The following is a 20,782-nucleotide window of genomic DNA, read 5'->3' on the forward strand; positions in this document are numbered from 1 at the left end:
ATGCTCTAACAGTAGGATTTGATCATTAAACCAACATATTTGAATTAATTCAGAAATCTCTTACAAAATTACCAAAATACTCATCATGAATTGACTCATGAAACCTTAATTTTTGTATCACTAATTTTACTGAAACGTATAGACTAGTATATTCCTCTCTACGGTAAAAGTCCAACGCACCAAACCTCACTCGATTCTGAGTTCGGGGTGCAAAGTTATGTCCATTTTATCGAAATGGATCTCGGGTATCCAAATAGGTATTTTGGTAAATTTCGGATTTCAGTATCATACGAGACTTTCTTACAATCCGATCTAGATCCATTTCTGATCTAGATACAACTTTGTCTATTTGGATTCAGATTCATAACTCATCTGGATCTAGAACAGTCAGATTAAATCCAGAATAGTTTGATCGGATCCATACACTATGATTGGATCCAGAAATATGTGATTGGATCTAGACTTATTTTGATATGGATCCAGGATTGATCCAAACAGATCCAGAACATTCAGTCTGGATTCAGAACAGGTCCAGATCAAACTGGATCCAAACTAAGAACCTAGATTCAGTTAGATTTAACTGGTTTGACCTGACTCGGGTTTATCCAACCCGGTTCAACTCAGACCCGAGTCGGTCTGAACCGGTTCCACTTGAACCAGTTTCATCCTAACCAGTTTGGTCTGAACCGGTTGACCAGAATGAATTTCATAAAGGTTTTTGCAAATCTAACCCTCTATATGGATTCAGGGTCAATTTGCTTGGAATCGATTATTGAATAATCATTTAATATTTATGAAAATTTGAAGTCATTGGTTTTCATGCCTTAAAAGATTCTTCTTATATATTGTAATAGGACGATCTAAGAATCTATTTTTATAAAACAAAACATCTAGATCACATCATATGGTAAAATTAAAAAAATAAAAAAAAAACTATGAAAATCTCAATGCATATCAATTTACATATTTTCTTAGTTTATATTTTATAGTGATCATATATATATATATATATATATAACTTCAATATTACCCATTCCATGATTAAAGGGTATTTTAGTAATATCTTACAAACAGCCTAGTTAATCCGTGGGCCGTATCGGCCACCGCTGGATGGTCCACGTGCTTATAATTTCCACCCATATCTTGCCACGTGGGAAGTTTGCTTTATGCCACGTCTGATAGCTGCTCTCGAGCAAAGGTTTCCACGCTAGCCTTATCTTCCTTTGGTTGGACACAAAAATAGTAGTTTAGGTTTTTTTTCGGGGGTAGTAAAAAAAAAAGCGAAACATAAAATGGCTGGGGGCAATAGTATAGAATGGCATCAGATGCTAATTTACCAAAAGATGTGTACAATATCCCAACAATATAATATTTCACATTTACCACAACCATGCACTCATACACCCAAAAAAAAATGGAGAATATCCAACGAGTTGGTATATCATTTTGACATTTTCGTAGAAAAAACAAGCTAAAGTCTATAACCATATACCCCAAAACGTAGATATTGTCTAGTGAGTGAAGTTATTTCAAGAAAAGTAATTAAATAGTTAAAAAACAATATTGGTGTGAATCTTTTGTTTATTTTATAGATATTTTTATGTTGCAAGTGTAAAAGCAAATAATGAAAAAAAAGTCATTGTTTAAGGTAATGCATCCTCTTGATGTTTACATTCTTGTTAGCGCTAGCATGTATTTTTATTTTTAATATATTAGCTAATTGATAGCCCTTTCCGAGACCAATGTCCATTGCCTAAGATACAGCGGCATTATGCTGGTCTAGATCAGATTTTTAAAAAACTTTACATGGAACATTTTATCAGTTTTAAGTTTTTCTTTTAATATTGCTAAATAAATCATCTTAATTTTGCAGGATTTTTTTATTATTATTATAGTGCAATCCAAGTGTCAATTAACACAACTCATCACCATGGTCGTCCAATCTCAGCCATTTATCTAGGCAAAAGAAAAACACACACACACACAAATATGACGATGGAAACCATTGGTGGAGGATAAGATCCCTGAGCCATGACCCCGAATATGACGATGGAAAAAGAGCCAATTGGATAGACAAGATAGTATAGGCCGGGCAGCCTACGTGAGAACATGGTCAGCATTGAAGACCATCGTATTGCATTTGTTTTCGTTTATATGTAGATCTAAGGCTTGAGTGAAGGGCTTGAAATGAATGCAACCAGCTTAATTTCAGGAATAGACACCTCTCCAAAAAATAATCAGGCCATTAGCATACTGCAGCAAGGATATGGGAATTGTAAGAACTGAGGAAGGAGGATAAACCCGAATTCAAGAGCTAAAACAGTTATGCAATAAATCGCTAAGGGACATGTCTTTGAATCACAACTTTTAACTTTTCACTGTAAGATTGTATGTTTTAAAAAATCTGTATTTCTGATTTTTCATCATACATAAAATCGGCCCCTAAGGCCATTCTTATAATCCTGAAAGGGAGTTTGATTAGGGTGTGCCCAAAAGACAAATGCCCCTTTGACTCAAGAGTTGCATCTTTTGGATTCATAGTTAATTTTTAGGAGACATGTAACCATGGAAAGTGATCCTTCTTAACCATTACTTTATGGTCATTTATTTTCAACATGTGCAATTTCCTACCACCAAACTTATTCTCACTTTTGGGTTTTACTTTGGTACATTTATGTTACTTGTATGTTTAGTTACACACTTTTTCATACTTACCTCATAAGGCTTTTATAACCCTTACGTAAGTCACGAGTTTTGTGAATTTTTTATGTTCCTTGTAAGACTTTTATTCATAGATAATTAAATATTTTCTGACTCACATGCCTGAAAGGACATTTACTTTCTGTCTTACCTAATCACCTTTCATATTACATTAACGTAAGCAATCAAATTGTTATCTGGTTTTTATTTTCATATCACGCACCAAATATGGGGTTAATTTTTTAATTATGAGACATAACACACATGCCATGAAATTATCATATTAGTTGCTACGCAAATCATCATCAATGTACCTATCATGGACATGTGAAATTTTATACTCATCCCAAACAATGCATAAAATAATTTTTTTTCAAAATATCTTGAGAATAACTATCTTCAATATACATATCAACATGCATATTAATGATTGAGACTTATTCATATATACTATGAATTTTCTATATTATGAGGTCTTTTTGCTAGCATTTCACCTTCATGATTTAAGTTATGTTTATCTTACATAAATATATAGAATTTTCAATCATCTTTTTATCATAATAGCCACCAAACTACTATAGTTGACTCACAATATTTTAGGATCCTCAATTTTTTTTTTTTGAGATTCTAGTACTTTAATTTAATGTATGAATTGAGCGTATATAAGAGCCACCAAAAATAAGGTCACCTCTTGGGACGTCAACAGGTCAGATTCAGGTCGGGTCTAAGCATTACCAAAATCAACTTAATCGGATTTGAATTCAGATTCAGAGTGAGGGTGGAAAAAGAGAACCAAATCTGAATCTGACTAGTCCAAAACCAGATATTTATACTTAATAGGATTCCTGTGTTGATCGGATTCAGGCTTTAATTTTAAAAAATACCAAATCTGATTAGTGGGATTTGGATTCACGTCAGATATAGGATTACATCCCACCCATTGATGATAACCTAGTTACCTACCTAGAAGAGACCTACTTTAAGCTCATTTGAAGTTGTAGTTGAATATTTTATTAATTTAACTATTTTGGCAAAAAATGGGTCGATTTTCTGTGGATATTTCAGGTAAGCTTTGCTGATAAAATAGGACAAGGAATTATTGGAGCCAAGTCTTTTCAGATATTTATTTCGGAAGCAGATCAGGTCAGAAAATGAGCGTTTTTGCTCAGGCTGACATCGTGGCCATCCGATTTGCATTTTAAAAGGCTTAAAAGTCAACAAAACCACGTGGCATTCATCCAAAATGCAAACAGACGGCCACGATGTCCGCATGAGCAAAAACGCTCATTTTCAGCATGACCTGATCTGCTTCCATTTATTTCGGGGGCCCCTCTCTCCCCCAAGAGGCAGAGAGAGAGAGAGTGCTACCGCTCACTTTCCAAAAAAATTGTGACCACAATTAATCCACCTGCCACGGAATATCATTGTCCGTGCAAATAGTCCGTCCCGGAATCTAGACCGTCCGATGTGTCCCCCGTAACATATAGCCCCCAACTTTTTTGCCGTACGCAACTCCATTATTGGTCGTCCTGTCCTGACTCCTTTAAAAAATCAACCCAGGCCACACGTTGGACGCCCATAGTCCTTGACTTGTTATAACTAAACTACACCTGAACCTGAATCCATCAGGCTCGTAAAGCAAGAGTTTTCGGACCCGGGTATGGACTATGTCCATCTTTTGGTTGGTAGGAGCCAAACACCCAGCCTAATTTGGTGAAAAGAGGCAATAATTTCTTATTTTTACAATATGGCAACACGTGAAGGATTTGGATAAATTTTTCCTTTATGGACGAGATCAAGGGCTGATTTATGGGCACGCGAACCTGATCCTCGTCTAGTCCAGCCCCATAGGCAAAAAAAAATATTTATTTTTTCTTGCTTCAAACATACCTTATGAGATGAGAAGGAATCCGTGGGAAATAAAGAATCGAGGTGTACTATTCCCTTGAAACTATAAATGCACATATTATGTGGTTTTGGGAGATCTGACATGGCCGCGGGGCCCATCTTGAGATGTAAGGTATACCTGTCTTTTTTTTTTCTTTTTCTTTTTTTGCTTTTTAATAATGAGAGGGATGTTCTGCTGATTTGTCAAACCTCTGGATTTTGGTTCCTTCACTGGTGGCTTTGTTAGGGAAAGTTCAATAGTCATCTCTATGATTGGGCGGGCCGGGGTCCACACAATCCATGGACTTCAATAATCCACGCTTCATAAATACTTCATCAAACAAAATGAATGGCCAGGAACGTATGCCCTTGGAACTAGGACTGGTAAAACGAGCTGAACAAACCCAGCTTGGTCTGTTCGGGATCGGCTAGTTAAGGGCACACCCCAGCTCGAGCTTGTCACCAGCTGAGCCGAGCCAAGTTGGAGCTCTTTAAGAGCCAAGCTTGGCAAGCCATTTACGACCCAGCTCATTTTCTTTAAAAAATTATTTCTAAGTATTTTTATGCTTGATAATATATATATAAAACAAATATATTTGTATATTATATATAATATGTAAAATAAGCCGAGCTTTCCATGTAAGTGATTGGCTCGTTTACCCAAACGAGCTCAATTTCTGAGCCCACTGCTCGTCTCGTTTCCCAGACCTACTTGGAACGTGATTCCAACTAAAGTTGTCAGAATCGGCTCAAGAGGTGAATCGATTTACAAAAAAGATTCAAACTGATTTGTTTCCTACCTTTTACTTTCCCATGTTTGGTATTCTTGGACCTCAAATGGCATCCACTACCTAATCTGGACAATGGATCGGATCAGATCCGGATCATCAGATGTGCACCCATATTCAACTCCGAGGACTGGCCTTGGTTCATGTCCGACCTAACCTAGCTTGGCCAAGAGTTAATGTATGTCTGAGTTGCAAGAACCGGACCACACAAAATCTCGAGCTTTAAACGTTTTACAAGCAAACAGTTATGGGTCAGACTCGGTTCGGGTTGGGCAAGACCCGAACGTGAGGTCCATATCACTTTGGTGGCGGCAGAAGTGAACAAAGAAAAGAATCATATAGCCTATCATGCCAAGTCAACAGATTGAGAGGATCGTCTTCCAGCAAACTATGGTAGAACACGTGGCACCATCTAACTCAAAAAACAGGTACTTATCCAGCATGGCGGCGACCGCAGACGGTCACATGTTCTATTTTAATATTAGAAAAAGGTCCCAAAAAAAAAAAAAAACCTGATTGGTTATAGTTTAACAGAAGGAAAGGAAAGGAATGATGACCAAACCGTGGGGGCGTTTGTATTCTAGAAATTGAGTGGCATTGGAATCCATTTTGGGTAAATTCTGACCTGTGATTTGAAAAATTAGGAGAGGATTCCAATTCCGCTAAGGGCGCTGTTGTTTCATAGGAAATGAAGCGTGTCTCTTAGAAAGGGTGAAACAAACGTATGCATGAGAAATGTGTAGTGGGCTCACGTAATAAATGCAAAAAAAACAGTTTTCCTGTCCAAATGGGTTCATACCTCCCCCATGGGGAAGGACTTTCCCAACTGAGTGGCCCTTTCAAAAGAAAGAGTCATCCTTCCTTTTGGTGGGATGGTAAGAAATGACACCTAAGAAAACACTTGAAAACTGATAAAGTAAATACTTTCTCATGGAGAATCAAGTTCAAATCAAATAGATGTTTACTATCTCAAAGTCAATAGGAAAATAGCTCCTGCTCAAAAAGATGTAGGAAAATTGATGCAAAATGGAAAAAATCCGTACGAATTTTTGGACTCTTACAAACCAGAGAGACTTTTTTGCTAAGAGAGTTTTCTAAAAAGTATGATTTTTGATAGGAATTATTCCTCCATGAAGGGGTAGAAGATTTTTTTCTACCAAGAGAAAAATTATTTTTAGACTCCCCACCACCCCATCCACCATCTCACCACGCAAATTTTTTCATATTTTTTCACTTTGTTTTTCTCATACTATACAAACAAGCAAAAAAAAAATCCTTTTAGAAAACTTCTTATAGGCAAAACTTCTTTTTTCTGTGAGAGCTGTTTTTGCTTCCAAACGTGCCCGTGCCCGATCCAAGAGACTTTCATGGGATTTGGAGTGATACACATTTGCTCAATCGGACCTAATTGGATCTATATTAAATAGAATCATGATGTAGCTAGATCTAAAACCAGCTAAAGCAAATAATGCAACTACCATGTGGTAATTTGTGCCACTACACAAAAGTCAGGGACATGTACCAAAGATGTACAAGCCGCGGAGCCGGAGTTGGGTTTTCAAATATATAATATGTTTTCATATACTGTATAAAAAAGGGCTATATATAAGCCAAGCTTCCTCTGCTTGTACTCGGCTCACAAATCTAAACGAGTTGGCTCTTAGTTTGGGTCACTGAGCCAAGTTTTTTGCGAACCAAACCAAGCTGAACAGAGAGCTGCTTGTCTAGTTAGTCAACCCTGAATGCGGCCACATCACATCATATGGAGGCCCTCAAATTTACGTGGTAAGGACGGGAAGACAATACTGAAATCGGCAATAATATTCATTTCTCGAAAATGAAAGGAGTAAAAGTATTAAATATTATAAAACGCCCAATTTAACGTGATGGAGAATCTAACGATGTGGGTGAGAAGGAAAGAAGCTTTTGACTTGTAGGACGTAATTTTCATTGTGCGTGTCACAGAAAATGACACATTCTTAACATTTAATAAACAAAATCTATTAGAAAAGATTTTAATGAGCTATAAATCAATAATGAAGGATGTAAATGGTTCGGATTCAGATTTGATGTGTCCAATACCATATTCGATTCATCGGATTTTGGCTAAAACAGATTCAGATTTGGATGGTGACAAGCTCATACTAGATCCGTGCTTTTAAGTGCGTCAAATTTGGATATTTCTTGGATTCGGTATCAAAACATCAAATTTATATCCGCATCCGATTATAATAGGATCTTGTTTTGGCTTACCAAATGCATTAACTAAACAGAATCCAAAACAATAACGATAAAATCCGGTTCATTGGCTTCCCTATCAATAATGTTAAATCTAGTTTTTTTGGGAGAAGAATGATGTTAAATCTAATTAGCTTCGTAATTATAAAGTGGAAAAGATTTTAGGTGTCCAAACTCAAAGTCTAATTATTTTTCAGATATTTAGAGCTCATCTATGGTGTGGGAACATCGACCAAAATGTAGATATTATAATTTCACTCCTACTAAAGAAAACAAAGAGGGAGAAAATATAGATATTATAAATTCAATAATACATTGTATGAAACTTTGATCGGTTACAAGGTAAGTTGAAGGGTTTCAATTTATCAAATTTGCAAAATATTTTCTTTTTCATTTCTTAACACATCCTCCCTACAAAGGTGACGTGGTTCAGCTTTGGCTGTTTAGCTTATTCTTAGCCACGTGGAATATCTGGTAAACATTATATGCACACCTTAAACAGTGGTAGAATTTAAAAAAAAAAATGTAGCTATTTTTTAAAGTGAGTCACTTCATTATTAAGAGGGAAAAGTAATTGTTGTTGCTTTAAAGGTTGGCATTTTCTTCTTTTAAATAAAAAACACAATCTAGTGTTAAAAGTAACCCTACATTTTCAAAAATACAAAAAATACCAATGGCCAATTTTTATACCAGTTAAAGTAGCTAACTTTAAACTGAAGCTTTTAACGTCAGATTCTCTCTCTCTCTCTCCCCTTATACATATATATGCATTCTAAAAAATACCACTAATTATAAGGTTTGTTAGCGAAGGATAAAACCTTGGATCTTGTATAAAAATGTGATTTTGGAAGTATGAAATTTTGAAACAATGTTTCGTTTGAATTTTTTTAACCCTTAAAAAGCCTGCCTACATGTCACAGTCACATGATTTAAAACTCATTTTCTACTAAACAAACGTTATATATCACATTTACAGTGACTCTAAAACGTATAAAAAGAAGATAATCACAATTCGACAATTTCAGGTTTGGTATGAAACTTTAAAACCCATACCTTAATCCATATACTAACCAAACCATACGGATCCAACCCAGCTAGTTAGGCAGATCCCCTTATTTGTAACAAAACCCTAACCGTATCCAATCTAGTACAGGTCAAGATCGGGCCATACTCAACTCATTTACAACCCTACTCGGAACAAAATAAAATCATCAGGGAAAAATGGGGTCGCCGCTTGCAAGTTTGCACCAGTGGGGGCTTGCCGCTGACGGTGGTGTAACGGGCACACAATTAGAGATGCTAGTGGATCGAGGGAAAACAGGGCCCTGCCCCGCCTTATCCCATTCGGACCCGGGATGGAGGACATGAAATGGAAATGAAGGTGGAGATGAAGATTAAAATCAAAACCCACGTGGGGATGGACTTACGCTTTCTCCTGTCCCGCCCCGTCCCCAATCCCTATTAGTAAAATAATTAAAATACCTTTATGGGTGGCAGTGGAACGGGTAGAACGGAGCCCCACCCCGCTTCGCCTCATTTGGACAGGTGATGGTGTTGGAGGAAAGAATGGAGGTTAAAATCAAAACCTGTGCGGGGATGAAGACGAGGATGCAGGGCAGAATTTTAAGATGGCGCATGGGTAGAGAGACCTTGCCCCCACCTCGCCCCGTTTGGACAGGAGATATAGAAGACATGAAGTGGGGATGAAGGTTAAAATCAAAACCGGTGCCGAGATGAAGAGGAGGATGCAGGGCAGAATTTTAAGATGGGGCATGGGTAGAGACCTTGCCCCCACCTCGCCCCGTTTGGACAGGAGATAGAAGACATGAAGTGGGGATGAAGGTTAAAATCAAAACCGGTGCCGAGATGAAGAGGAGGATGCAAGGCAGGGGTGGAGACCTTGTCCTCTGCCTCTGCCCCGGTAGACTCTCATCCCTAAGGGCAATCCTTCTCCTTAATCCCTCAGATAATTAATTCCTCTCTTCTGTTGGCTTGATTAATTAATTAACACACCATTAATAATGTAAGCATGAGGGAGACAAATGGATAGAATATCGCGTTAACGTAACGAGCTTGACGTCCCGGACCTTACTTTCGGGTTCCGACCGTTACAGTTCATCTTTGTGATCTATCTTTAGTGAAGGACTTAAAAGTGGTTTTTAATAACGTTGGGAGTTGGGAGTTGGGCGTCATCTTACCGCGGATGTCGGCACTGGGCACTGATCGTGTTCCTCCTAAATTACTTAAGAGCCCCTGATTTGGTTAGTGAAGGTCACATTGCACCAACATAAGCAAGCTTTTAAGTGTCTTTAATGCTTCATGAATACCACCATGTAGTCATTACAATATAATAAACTGATCCTTTAGTACACTAAACCACATTGGCGATAGGATTAGATTAATTGGTGCACTTAAATGTAGGGTCGGCAAACCAGACGTGGCGACTCATCGTTGGGCTCAGCTTGGCTCAGGCTCTGCTCAGAAATTGAGCTCGGCGAGCTCAGCTACGAGCCAGCTCATTTAGCTAAATGAACCCTGCACGAACATGGCAAGTTCGTCTCATCTCTGCTCGTATAAGCTCGTTTTCATATTATATATGTTTTACATATGTATCTTACAACTATAAGCTTTGAAAAATACTTCAAAATTTTTCTAAGAATGAGCTTAAAAAAAAAAATCAAAAAATGACCCAGCTTGTGATCGACTCGTAACAAGCTTGGGCTCATGACACACTCATGAGTCAAGTCCGAGTAGAGGTTCACCCTTAATGAGTCAAGCCCAAACTCTCTGGTTTAGGAACCCTACTTACATGCAGTTGAGTTGGCTTAATTTTAGAAAAGAGTTCGATGAACTACAATACAAAAGGTTTGAATTCTAATGAATCTACCACTTGCTTTGGATTTAGATTAATGGATACACAGAGCGAGTGAGGCGCCCACGCATGATAGGATCTTCAAGGTCGATTAAAGTAATTAGTTAAAATGGACAAATTAATTAAACCCAATTAAAAAACGATCCATAGTGATAGTGTGATCGGGACAACAGTACGCCTCGTCACATTGTTTCTCTCCTGACTCCTTACACCCTAACAACAATACTCATCTAATCCATAATTAAAACATCTCAATTAAATTAATCATAGGGTTGATTAAACTAAACCTGTTTTCTAAAAAAATGTTAGCGTTTTCGTGTCTCTTCAAAATCTTCATCTATTTAATAATCCATCGTTACCGTGCCGGCACGTGGCACTGACAAGTCTCATCACATCGCGGAATCTCGAGGCCATTGTCTCTCGTGAGGGGGAACCCTTTTGCGTTTTTTAACGTGAAGTACGTTGGCACGTGTGTGTGGATGGGATGGCACCTTGACGTGCAATCATTGCCGTTATTTGAGCATGTGAGTACTCTTGCACGTCCATCCTGGTAGTTGGCATATATATATATATATATATATATATATAATCATTGCCGTTATTTGAGCATGTGAGTACTCTTGCACGTCCATCCTGGTAGTTGGCATATATATATATATATATATATATATAATCATTGCCGTTATTTGAGCATGTGAGTACTCTTGCACGTCCATCCTGGTAGTTGGCATATATATATATATATATATATATATATATATATATATATATATATATATATATATATATATATGTGGACACAGGATCAGGTCTCCCTTAGAACCCCAACACCTCCCCACAAAAATTTTCAAAGCCATTCATCTTAAAGATTAACGGCATCTAAGCGAAAAAAAAAGGAAAGGTTGAAAACAAGGAAATTTTGTGGTATTTCGGTTGCCGTTCATCCATGAGATGAACGACAGATGAACAGTATCAAGGCAGCTCCGAGTGTAATATCCTTAGAGCTGCCTCTGACCTGGTAGGTCTCATTTACGTACCATCCGCAATTTAAACATGAATCTTTTTTTTTATTTACTTATTTCTTGGCTTATATTTTTCGGAACAAAAGGATTTCCGAGTTCCTCCATAACGGCTGCATCCTGGTCAAAGCTAGCAACCGATTTTTTCTTTTTCTGATAATTTTATATTTGAGTTATTTTGGCCCCTAGAGCAGATCAGGTGATCTGCCAAATCACTTTGGGAAAGTGATTTGACATTCTGACCATCCATTACGGTGATCAATGGTAACCATTAATGTAGCTGCATCACTAGCTTTTTGGTGCGCAAAAGGACGGTGGGATTGAAGCAATGGACAGCCAGGATGTCGGATCACATTATTAAAGTGATTTGACAAATTACATGCCTCATCAGCGATCGTTCATTGGTAGGCTTTTAGTAGGCCGGATCGGTCCCCCCTTATCCACCGGAGAGTACATAGAGCTTCAACCTTGCGGCAAGAAGACCCCTCCAACGAAATGCTTTTCTTAGAGGAATGATCAACTTAAAATAAAAAGGGATCATTTCACTAGGAAAATATTGTAATAAAATTCCCTCGATGCACATGGTGCTTGGTTCTCTTGTACTGACGTTGAAATCACACTTCTACTCTAAATTTGATGGTTGAGAGAGAGAGAGAGAATGTATGACTCTTCATTTTTTTTTTCATACATTCTATGAATAAGGACGCATTATTTAAAACTAAACAAGTTTGAGCAGACAATCCTCTGTTTATCTAAATTATGCTCTCTCTCTCTCTCTCTCTCTCTCTCTCTCCCTCTCTGTTTGGGAGCTAACGTTGAGAGGGGAGAAGGGGATTTACAGAATCTCCACTGGTCTCCCACATTTGGAATCTCGTATTTGGAATGGGAGGGGAGATGAAAGGGGATTTGGTAAAACCAATTTCCTTTTAATTTTCAGATTTCAACATTGTTTTAATAATGTGAAATCCACTCCCATTACCACTTACCAATCATTCCTCTTGCCTCCCTTCCAACACCGACTCCCAAATGTGAAGTGCATTTTTTATGATCCCATTTTTCTCGGGAACAGCTAGGTCCGCTAAAACAGAATCACAATTGAAGGTGTTATTTGCTTAATCTCAACTTGCAGATGTATTCATCAATCACGTTTTCTAAAACACAGCTTTTGAATTGAATCGGTTTAATGGAAAGACTTGGACATTTTATTATTAAATTCTAAAGCAATATAAGCCATTGTTTTTTCAATTTATTTTAAGAAAATATCTGAGTATGAAAAATAACTAAAATAATGCATGTTTTTACCTCATAAACTTTGTTAAATACATCTACCTGTTCAGATTAAGCAAAAAAACAATTGACACTATGACATTTTGAAGGGAGATCATGGGCTCGAGTATTGGAACGATAGCTTTTTGCAAAATAGTGGGCTCATGCAGGAGCCGCTGGCCCGAAGGGCGCCAAAAAAAGGAGAGTGTCAGCCCGAGGGGACAGAAGAGCACTAAGATGCATACGAAGAATTGCATATACATCCACCAAGATATTATGCGCCAGATTCTGAATGAGAATCAAAATTTGACAGAAAATAGCATTGTTGCATGCCATCCAAACAAACCACCAAGAGGTAAGCAACCAAATCTGCCAGATCAACCTCCACATCTTGCTGCGTCTAATACAAATCGGTCCCAAGATCATATCGAGCGCAAAGGATTCTAACTTAACCAACACTTCTGGATGCCTCCAGGTCCTATTAAAGAGATCCACAAAAATAGGTCCAGACCAGAATATGTGAAACATACTTTCTTCATCAGCTTGACAAAGCACATATCAACTCGGAAGTTGAATGCCCCACTTCTTTAAATTACTGTGGGTCTGAACTCTACCGTGCAAAATTAGCCAAGCCAGGACCCGAGACGGATAGAAAGGGTCCTTCGCCCAAAGCACAATCTCGGGCAACTAATCAGCCCCCGAGAGGAGCAATGATCTATACACTTTGTAGGTGACAAACTCCCCGCTTGGCGCAATCGCCCAGTGCAGCCACTAACCAAAAATTTTTTAGTCATCAAAATGATCTCTGAAGAAGGCTAAAGCCCTCAACCACAAGATACGCAAATGGGATAACACTAATCCTGGGTTTCCCTCATAAGTCGGAATAAGCGCAGGATCCCCATATTTCGCAAGAAGCAAACGAGCACAAGGGTTATTCGGTTGATGCCAACTTTGCTTGGCGACAAGAACAATGCTCCGCAGTTTGGGCATCAAAACACCTAAGTCAGTCATACACCGAGGTAAAACCACTTAATGCCAACCAATCAAGTGACGCTTACCCTTGAGTTGGCATCCAGACCATAAGAAGCCCGCCAGCAAACATGTCAGTTGCTTCTCCACCCCCACAGGCATCATAAACATAGACATGAAAAATTCTGAAATAGTAGAAAGAACATGTCTAACTAAAGTCAAATGGCCAGCGATGGAAAGATAAAACCCCTGTCATGAAAGTAATTTGTGCCTTACTTTTTGAATCGCCAGAGCCCACGTGGTAGAAGAAAGGTGCTTCACTTACAACAGCTAGCCTAGGTACATCATTGGCAACTCAGAAATAATGCAGTTGAAAATCCTCTGCCCCGCTATAAGCATAGTGGAGTGAACATTGAACATAGTAAGCGAGCATTTATTCTCATTTAGAGAGAGCCCGAAAAGAGAGTGAAAAACAAAAGTATAAGCTTGAACCTAAGCATCTGTTGAACATTTGCATGACCAAAAATGATCATATCATCAACGTAAATAAGAATATGATCTGAGAAATCCAGAACATGTAATGGGTCAATAAAACGCGTTGTCGTGGCCCTCTTAAGCAAGACCACAAGACCCTGAGCAACTGCGTTGAACAACAAAGGCGAGAGAGGGCAACCTTGTCGTAGACCTCAACCCAACTTGAATCGGTCTCTACCAACGCCATTGATATTTAGCATGGCATGAGCATTCGAGACCAATTCCCTCACCCAACCACAAAAACGACGATCAATACTGAAATTTGACAATATTTGAAATAGGAAAGGCCAATGAACGAAATCAAAAGTTTTATGAAAGTCTAATTTGAGAACAAAATAAAGCTAACCGCTAAGATGAAAAGAATGAATCACTTCGGATGCCATGACGAACGAATGATGGACCCTCTTGTTGGGGATGAAGACGAACTGAGAGTCCGAAAAAAGCTGGTGAGCCACATATTTCAGCCTATTTGCCAAGACCTTGACAAACATCCGATAAAGAGTACTCATAACCGAGATCTGGCGAAACCGAGAAATATCAGTGACTTCATCATCTTTAGGAATTAGAGAAATAATAGCTAAGTGAAATGAAGAAGGTAGTCTGGAGTTACGATAAAACTCGCCAAACATGCTAACCACGGCTGACTTTACACAGTCCCAAAATATTCTGAAAAAGTCCACGTGAAACCCATCAACATCGGGAGCTTTCCAACCCAACAGATCCTGTATGGCCCTAAAAATCTCATCTTCAGAGAATCTCTACATAGATCGGGTTTGCTCTAGGTGAATTGCCGCAACCAAGACATTACCAATAACTCCTTCGGCAATTAACAAAGCAAAATATAAAGCCTTGAAGAAAAGCATGACTGTCGGATTAACGTTTGCTGAACGATGTTGCAAATCGAATGACGATCTGATTTGTATTGTAAATCGCTACTCTCTAATTTGATTTCTACTGTATATCCCTACTCTCTAATCTGATTTTTACTATAAATCGTTACTATCTAATCTGATTTTTATTGTAAATCGTTATTCTCTAATCTGATTTCTATTATAAATCGCTACTCTTTGATTCGATTTCTACTGTAAATGGCTACTCTCTGATCTGATTTCTATTGTAAATCGCTACTCTCTGATTTGATTTCTACTGTAAAAGACTACTCTCTTATCTGATTTCTACTATAAATCCCTACTCTTTGATTTTATTTCTACTATAAATCATTACTCTCTGATCTTATTTCTACTGTAAATCGTTACTCTCTTATCTTATTTCTATTGTAAATCGCGATTCTACTCAGTTTGAAGTTGCTACCATTATCTTTGTTGTAAATCGTTATTATTTGTCTACTCGGTTCGACGCTTGCGCCCTGGTATCATGATGAACAATAGACAGAATATTAATTTTTCTGGTAGTTCAACTATTTCTCCTGAACAGACAATGACAAAGGGTGCTCCGACGATAATAGACGATGATGACAAAAGGTGCACTGGCGACAGCAGTCGACGGCAAAGGATGCTCCTACAATAATAGACAGCGACAAAGGGTGCTCCGACGGCAGCAGACAACGACAAAGGGTGAATCATCAATCGGTGCTCCTATTACACCACATGATGCATCGTCAAAGGGTGATCCGGAATGTTTAGGGTGACATAATGCGAGGAGCTCTTGTTAAAGCAAAGAAGTTTACTCTTTAAGGCAAAAACAATGATGATTTTAACCCTTTCTGGTGAGAGGACATTTTTGTTATTTCCTCGAAACATCATTTTATGACGCTAATGGTGGGAAAGGGTACTTAAGTCTTTGCAAATGCACCAGACTCTGATGCTAGGTGATGCCGACACACATAAGTAAATGAGCCTTACGTGATTATATACATGGTGCTCATTCATACCCAAGAACACGCACCTGCGTGTTCCGAAGGGGAACATATAACCTGCTTCAGATAATTTATGTGTTTACGGTAGGCAGTGCATTTGGCATCCTACTGAATGTGATCAAGTTCATGATGGAATCTTGCAGGAGCAATAGAAATGGACATCCATATTTGCTTCTAGTGATGACTATGCCCAAATCTAAATTGACTAACAAAGTGGAAACAGGCAACGTGTTTTACATATGGAAGTCCCATCATGATCAAGCAGTGGGAAGACATAGACTAAAAGGATTGAATGTATACATCTATAGTAACAATTTCAATTGCATTCATGGATGGTAGCAATATATATATATATATATATATATATATATATATATATATATATATATATATATATGGAGGAATGAAAACCTACCCACACAAAAACATTCTAAACCTACCTACTACATGTTTTATTTACTTTTTTGGTGTTTTTTTTATTTTGACCATATAGATATGATCTATATGCTTGTTTTTATAAGAATAAGTTCTTAGAGCATTTGATTCTGATGCACAGGTAGGTTTTTATAAGTTTTAAAAATCAATGGCACGCAATTTGCATAAATTTTTTAGGCTCCAAATACCATTTTTTTATCCAAAAATCATGATCAAAGTATCAATTTCTAGTAAATCAATCATGTTGAACACATCTGTGTAATCACACTTTTGAAAAAAACACCAACAATTTTTCATTAGGTAGGTTTTTATTTTTCTATATATATCATAATTTAATTAATAAAATCAATTAATTTCAATAAATTTCTACATGTTTCACAAATTTATGACAAACTCATTAAAATCAATTTCAATGAATAGTAGCAACATTAAATTAATCAATGATTGAATGTATATATGTATAGTATCAATATATAAATATATATATATATATATCACTTTAATCAATGAAATCAGTCAATTTCTACAATTTTTTACATATTTCACAAATACATGACAAACTAATCAAAGTCAGTTGCAATGAATAGTAGCAACATTAAACTAATCAACAATTGAACGTGTATATGTATAGTAACAATTTCAATTGCAATTGCAATTGCAATTGTATTCATAGATGGTAGCAACACACATACACACACACACACACACACACACACACATATATATATATATATATATATCACAATTTAATCAATGAAATCATTCAATTTTAATGAATTTTTACATGTTTTATAAATACATGACAAACTAATCAAAATCAATTTTAATGAATAGTAACGACATTAAACTAATCAATTATTGAATGTATATATGTGTAATAGCAATTTCAAATTCAATTACATTCATGGATAGTAGCAATACCTATCCACGAGCACCAGACCTTCTTTCTCCCTGCGACCTCTTTGTCAGATCTTGCACTTTCTTCTCTACATAGAGAGTAGCATCAGACTCTTGAATGGTGTTCGCATTCGATCCAGCCATATGATCATCACTTACCTATACTTCCTAAGAAGCGTTCACGCTAACCTAAGGTCTTAGGTCAGGTACCTTCTCCGCCCTCTCACCTCTGACACTACAAGTGGCTGCATCTCTAGCTTCATTTTTTCAGGCATTGAGGTTCGCAACAACCTCAATGTCAGCCAATTGGTCACCATCCTCCTCCTTAGATGCTTTTGGGTGAGAGACAAGATTGTGCCTACAAACTGCTCAATTTTTTCTACTCATTTTGCCTTATATACGGGTCACTTTAACATTTATAGTTGTTCATTGTATGATAATTCAAATTTTCCTTCATGCTCACTATTTGAGCACAACTTTATATGATTATAGTGGGTGCATTTTTTATTGAAAATGTCGCACACCCATATTTTTGGCTTAAGATGTGGCTCCCACTCTACCCACTTCAGCATACAAAGTCGTGCTTCTAAATTATTAGAATGACCCAGTTTATAGTTCTTCATTAGCTTTTGTTGTTGTGTTATAACAATAGAAAATAATGTGGGTATGGATCCCTTCATTGTCTTTTTCTTATTGGTCATATTGTATTAATAAACAAATTCAATTTTTTTTACAATAACAAGACAGAAAATACTAAACAATTATTGCAAAAAACAAACAAATTACTTTTGATTCAGTCGTTAAACCAAAGTGAACATTGTGCTTATTGGGAAAATCAATTGTCGATGGTTCAGCATTGATGGTGTGCCTCCTATGAATAGTTGCCGAAAATAGTTGACAAAAATAGTTGTTGCAAGGGAATTAGGTTGGAAACAAAAGACAAAAAAACCCTAGATTATGCAAAAATAATCAGGTTGGGGACCACATTGGGTCTATATATGATTCAAAAAAATATTTCGCAAAAAAAGAAAGAAATATCACATATTTGTCATAATTACATAAATATTTAAGTACAATATTTACAATATAAGGTGATTCACAAATTACTTTATGCGAGATAGCGCAGTATATGCGAATAAATATTTTTGAATTTAGTGATAAGTTCTAAGTGGAGTTTCGTAGATAAATTTGTGTGATTTCTAAATGTATATATGAAAATTAGTATATTTGTGAATTTAGTAGTAAGTTTCGCAGATAAATTTATGTGATTTGTAGAAGTATCTGCAAAAAAGTAGGATATTTATGAATTTAGTGGTAAGTGAAGTTTCACAAATATATTTATGCAAATATTGATGTATATTCGAATGCATAGGATATTTGTCATTTTGGTGGTTTCAATTTTACCAAAAAATTGCAAATAAATTTATGTGTGTCCGTGAGTTCCACATAAACAAACCTGTGATTCTAGATTTAAGTTGGAGTTTGATCTAGCTAATGGGCGTTACAATTTTATCGCAATAAGGCCTCAATATGCAGATGTGAAGGGGAAAAGGGTCCTAACGATGTCGGATATTTGCAATTTAATATCCGGAGAATATCAAAATTTGAAGGGTTTTTAGAAAATCAAGTCAAATTAAATGTACAATATAGTCATTTTCCTATACTAGATCACGGATAAGCAACATTTAAAGTTTGCGCCTCAAGGGAGTCTTTCCAACTGCACTTCCACATCCTGGTGTATCATTGCCTACAATTCAAGTAGCATCACGTTTAAAGCTTCTATTTTGGGCCATAACTTATGGTGGTGCACACTTGCTTTAGATAGATCTAGGTTTACATCTTAGGTTTAGTAGAGAGTGAACTTTGGATCATGTTTTTTTATTCATATTTCAAATTTTACAAGGATTGAACACATCAACAGCCTACAATGCACCGAGTTTTCAAACATCAAAAAAAAATTAACGTGTAAAGGCTATGATCCAAAGGCCGATTCCTACTCATATGAGGTCAGATTTGGTCAAAACCACCTTCTCCTTGAGTTCTGAGTAAGAGATTCCTTATCCACAAGGGTAACAAATGATATATATATATATATATATATATATAGAGAGAGAGAGAGAGAGAGAGAGAGACTGGGTATTGGTGGATGCCCCCGGCCCACCATCAACCGCATGCACTGAAAAGCACAGGAAAAGGCCTTTAGCGATTTTAAAGACTGACGCTAAAGGCCTTTTGAGAGGACGTGCAGCGTGTGCCCACTCGCTCGATGTTAAATCCTCGTCCCACATTACTCTCTCTCTCTCTCTCTCTCTCTCTCTCTCTCTCTCTCTCTCTCTCTCTATATATATATATATATATATATATATATATATATATATATATATATATATATGTGTGTGTGTGTCAGTGCGTGTGCAAACTTGATCGCGATATTAGCGAAAGCACACTGCATTCATCTTTTGTTGGGTGCTTTTAATTTGCTTTAAATTATGGATGTTAACAGGATGGCTATATATTTTCTTTCTATTAACCTTGTTACTTTCCAACATTTATTGTCACTGCTAAAGTCATTTTCGTAAATTTGCAAAAAAATGAGCATACCCAAAAACGCCATCCATTTCCACAGTCTAACCAATAAATTGCTTTTATTCTTCAGAAATTTGCCTAATCATCTGTAGTGATCGCAATTAACTTTTTTCACCGACATCCAATTTCCAAATCTGTTAATGCCGCTGGCACCAATAAGGATAGATGGCAGAACAACTTTAAACTCTTTTAGGGCATGGTCCCCAGTTGCTCCAATATACCTTGTATCTGATGTAAGGCAAAAGAAAAGCACATTCAACTAGGATTCCCTAAAATTTTCATCTTTGTTAATACCTGCTAACACAACTGGCTGTGGAATGACAGAAACACATATTCACTTGCTAACCGAATATATAAGATAACAGATGTAAAAGTTTTGAAGAACGGAGACGTTCTTTAATTAATTAGGGCAGGGGTTTGTGTCATTTGCCTGCTGCTTCCTAATTAACTCTCACATGGAGGAGGCCTCAAAAGTTGAATAATGAATTCCCTCACATGCAAGTCAGTCAGTAATGGACGTCACTTTAAATGTTCCAACTGTACAGCAGCACTCTTAATTAAAGAGACCAAAACCAGCCCCGAATTTGTTCACCTTTACAAGACGAAAGCTACACCCCCATTAATTCTCACCATTTATCTGAACTAGAGGGTCCCCTGTATATGTACAGTAGTAGTGTGCTTGGTCCCGTCGCCAACGTCCTTCTTTAACAAGGAT

The sequence above is a fragment of the Nuphar pumila genome, chromosome 12 (genome assembly GCF_984573655.1).
Source record: "Nuphar pumila chromosome 12, dmNupPumi1.hap1.1, whole genome shotgun sequence".
NCBI classification, from domain to species: Eukaryota; Viridiplantae; Streptophyta; class Magnoliopsida; order Nymphaeales; family Nymphaeaceae; genus Nuphar; species Nuphar pumila.